Here is a 5,082-nt window from a genome sequence, read left to right as displayed (position 1 = left end):
AAACCAGAGATTTTGTGGCTCAGAAAACATGTCCTTGAGTTTCAAGGTTTGCATTTCATTGCTCAGGAAAAGGGAGAAAGGACAGGATGAGAAAACACCGCTTCCTGTTGTCTTTGGTGTTTGCAGGGCACTACAATGCTCTGTGTCCTGTGGCTGCAGGAACAGAACATCTAGTTTTGTTGGTAGCTCTGTCTGATGCTCCTGTGAGTGGAGGAGGTAAATAACATGTCCCCCAGTCATTGCTCATTTCTAAAATATTCTGAGCACCTCGCCCATGAGTCACTCTGTAGTCACAGTATCAGCTGTTAATGGAAACCCATTAGTAACAATCAAATTCTAGAAACCTTTTACTTTACTTATGAAAATTTGTCTAAATGCTATAAAATTTCTAGTGTTTTGTCAAAAAAAAATTCTAGTCTTAAAAGAGGAGGGAGGATTAAAAATATCTAGACCAATTTGCCTCAAACGGCATTAAATTTATATTCATGAAGGGTGTTTACTTACTTTAACAAAGCTCACTGTAGCCAATTAATTATTTCTCAGGGAGAGGTCATTTAGGGGACTCTGTATCTCTGTCTTTCTGACTGAGCATACCAAATGAATAGATTTGCAAATTTAATCTAAAAGTGACACATATTTGGCCTTGAAATTATTTGGTTTATTCTTCTTCTTTTAAACACTGGTCTTTATTCATTATGGGGGCCATAATACAATCAAATAACACTTTGAAATTTACAAGTAATGTGTGATTTTATTCAAAATTAGCTTTAGGAAGAAAACATGCATGAAAGTGATCTGTTTACTGTTCAACCATCCTCTCACCATCAATATGGAACCATTATAATTCTTCACCAAAGAGATGCCTCAGAAGGCTGGTGGAGAGAGCACGGCCCTTACAGCTTGCATGTTTCTATTCCCATTGTGTTTCTCATACCTGACAATGTAAGAAAATGTACTTTTCTTGAAGAATACATAAAAAGATATTTTTAAACAAGACATTTCACAAGATGATTAAATAGTTAGTATGCACTTCCCCATAGAGAACTTTATGAGTGGCAGAGGGATACGTTTGCCTACACATTTATATACTCTCTCCCACCGCATGTTTCTGCTTAGGTGTTAGAAAACAAATGGAATGAACACAGAACTCATGAAGACCATTTCTCCACCTGTGTATCAGAGATGACGCCTGCTTCACAGGGTTCTACAAGCAAGCAGGATGTACCTGGGTTTTACCTTTACCAATGATGGCTTCCTATTTGTCATATACAGGTTGGGTGACCTGAGACAAATTGTCGATTAAATAAGTTTAGCTTTTTAATCTCTAAAATGAGATTAAAATAATTCTTCTCACATGGAATTGTTGAAAACATGAGTGTTAATGGATCTTGTGGTAGCACATAATATACACCAGCTTTTCAAACACTCCTGTTTGTTACTGTTCTAGTTTTTTATGAAGTCCAGAGTCTACAGAACATCTGGGTTCTGTGAAGCTGATCAGAAGGAGATTAAAAAAAAAACAATACCGAAATATGGCCATTCACACTTTTTACAACTCTAATTACATTGAATAGATATTGGACCAGAATCTATACATGTCGATTGTGAAAAAACTTTAAGATAGGCTGAGACATCTCCTGGGGGTGGTTTCAAGTCTGGCAAGTCTGCCATTGTAACAAGCACTGTTATATGACTACAATGATCACATCCACCTTTGTTAGGAAATAAAGTTTTCTGAAATATTGACAAGTGCAGTATGGAAAGTTAACTTGTGTTTGCATAGTACTTGATCTCTCTGTGGCTATCAGACACCACCAACAACATGGCTTGGTGCTTTGCAGTCTGACTGGGGCAGTGAGAAAATGAAGGACAGACACAGAAGAAATGTCAGACACTCATAAAAGCCAGAGTCAGATGTGCTGAGTGTACTTTGCAACAACAGAGAACCTCAGCATGTTTATAGGTAGAGCATAGAGGAGACAGTGCTAGTCTGGGGAGATCTCTGCAGTAAAGCAGTCTGAGGATATAAACATTAGGGAGGAGGAAGCTGCACTTGCCAGTTGTTGAACACGCCTGTCATTTGTAAACACTTGTAATTGAACCAGAGGAGGGTTTTTCCATTCTCACGATTTCAGTCATTGGGTCCTTGACACGGGCATGCCCTTGTCAAACTTACTCATTCACTCAAGGCTTTCTTGGATCCCCACAATCAGAGAGCCCTAATAGATTAAAAAGGTGAAAACTTTGTTAGTTGAGACTGAGATTAACTTTCCTTAATGCCAGTGGGCAGGCTGTGGAGGATAATTTTAATACGATGTGAAATGACAATGTGCATTCACTTCCAATGCTCAGTTATTCTTTTAGGAATGTGGCAGAGAAAATAACTTTACGAGTGTGAACAGATGTATAACCATGGCTATTCAGGTTGGTCTGCTTCTGGAAAAAGTTTTAATTGATTTTTCTACAAACAGCTAAAAAATGGATCATGATTCTTGACCGCTGTTGAATATTATCCATAGTTTTACCGTCTTGATCTTGCATTCTCATGGCACCCAGGCTGATCTTGTTGAGATCATTTGGAAGGTTAGTTGATGAGAATGAAAGAGTAGTCGTGTCTTTTGGATGGAGTTTGTGTGGGCACGCTTTGTGGTTTCTGATGTTGTTTGGATTTTCAGGGTGACGGTGGGATTCAGAATGTTTTGGTGATGGGGTGATAGAAAAATTACTCTAGGTCAAAGTGTTGAGAAGATAGTGCTCTGGGCTAAAGGGAACTCCAGGGTCCCCCTTTAAGTTCTAGCTCCACAGTCACCCGCACCATCCCACCATCTCAGCTTTGTCCCTGACAGACAGATCTGGGAGTGCCAGTTGCCTTCAATGCTGTAGGTCCTTGACCCCAGGATGGGTCTCCAGAGCTCTGCACCTTGTTTGGCTGAAGCTTCCTTAATTAATAACTGTTTCCCACGCTCCAGCCTCTAAAACTCACCATGCCACTTCATCCCATACTTGAACTTAGATATCCTACTTAAGCAGCACCCTACAGTGTCTGTCTTTTTGTCACTGTCATCTCCCGGGCTCTCTAATGTTGTCACATTACAGACTTTCCTTCCTGCATACCTCCACATTCATCACACATGCATGCCATCACAGGTGGCTTCCACCTTTTAAATGTTGAGAATCACTGTGGTGGCACGGGAATATAGATGGCTCTTTGAGGAGTGACATTGCCCACCCCACCCCCACACCAGGACTGTTTTAATTTGGGGGTCTATAAAGATCCAGGAGTAGAACTTCTAGATCATATGAGAGTTCTAATTTTTAACTTTTAAAGAACATTTCAAGCTGTTTTTTTATGTTGACTTTCCATCTTTGAATTCCCTCAACAGTGTACAAAGGTCCCAGTTTCCCAAGTCCTTGACATGTATTGGTTTTGTGATAGTGAACATCTTAGGGATTGTACTGATCTCTTACTGCAGTGTGCATGTGCCTCACCCTGATCACTAGTGACACTGGGATATGGTTCTCATTGTTAATTGTCTGTGTGTGGTCTAGCTCCTTAAGACCTAAACTCACTGCTAAATGTGTTGCTTTTGAGTTGTGAAAGTTTTTATGCACTCTGGAAAGCAAGTCCTCAACAGCCACATGCTTTCCAAATACCTACTCCTTTTTGGCCTTTTTATTCCCTTAAGTGTTTGTCTTTGATTTGTTTACTTTTGTATTTTAGTGTAGGCTTAGATTTTTCAAAATCTTACTTTCAAAATTTTCTTAAGTGCTTCAACCTCCCTTCTAGCCCACTGAGCAGAGGTAGCAGAGAAAGGTTAATAGGAAAAGGGGAGTGTGGACCTGTTTAGAAGTAGTTCTTTGGGGGTGATTCCATCTTCTTTGTTAGGATAGCAGCAGTTCAATCCAATAGCAAGCACTAAACAGGAATCAATAGCAGCAACTTGATCCAGCAGAAACTGCAAGGCTCCTATGAATTTGAATGAGTCAGCAGAAGTGGCAAGACTTGGTCAGAATGCTACATTCTTTGCTGTGTTTCTCTCTATGACATAAAGACCAGAGAATACCAGTGAAGCATTGCAGGATGTAACAATGCAAGAGCATACACTCACTGTCTGTGGGGTTATATTTATATTCTTTCTAAACATCTCATGCCCTCTCAAGCCTCAACTCCATCAAAACATCATATGCCCTCTCACATGTCTGCTTCAGCAAAACATCTGCTCACAAAACAACTTCCAGAAAAACATCTAATGATATAACTGAGCTTCCAAAGAAATAAGACATTTCCACTTCATTTTGACATAGGCTTCTCTTTTCCATTCATAAAACCACGTTTTTGTTTGTTTGTTTGTATGTATGTTTTGTTTTTTCTCTGATGGGTTTTATAGTTTTACAGCTTCAGATTTTACTTCTAAATCTTTAATACATTGTAGTTGATGTTTAAGGTGTTTCACAAAGGTCCAACCTTGTTCTTTTGTCTGTAGTATCCAGTTCCTAATACCCTTGTTGTAGAAATATTTTCCCTCATTGTGGATTTTGGGAAGCCTTGCTGAAAATCAATCAGTGGTGTGAGTATTACTTGTTTCTGGGCTCCAGTCTGATTCACTGATCTTCATGTCCAACTTCAGGCCAGTGTCTGTGTTATTATCTCTTTATAATATATTTTGAGGCCAGTACATATAATTTCTTCATCTATTTTCCTTTCTCAAGATTTGTTTGGATATTATGGGATTTTGTGGTTCCATAAAACTTTTGTAATTTATTTCTGTTTCTGTAAAAAAAAATGTCTTTGGGATTTTGACAGAGATTGTGCTGCCACTGTGAGCCACTTTGGGTGATGATGCGCATTAGATGACACTTCCAATCAATGAGCATGAGTTATGTCTCCATTTCTGTCTTTGAGGTTTCTAATCCATATACTTCCCAGTATACGCATCTTTTACCTCCTTGTTTTCAGCTTATACTGCTTGGTGTTACTCTGAATGGTGTTACTTTTCCATTTATAAAATCATGTTTTTGTTTCTGTTCATGTTCATTGTTAATATAAACAAATATGCCTAATTTTGTATGATGATCTTATAT

Source organism: Mus caroli, chromosome 12 (assembly GCF_900094665.2).
Source record: "Mus caroli chromosome 12, CAROLI_EIJ_v1.1, whole genome shotgun sequence".
Classification (NCBI taxonomy): domain Eukaryota; kingdom Metazoa; phylum Chordata; class Mammalia; order Rodentia; family Muridae; genus Mus; species Mus caroli.
This window is presented reverse-complemented; position numbering follows the sequence as displayed.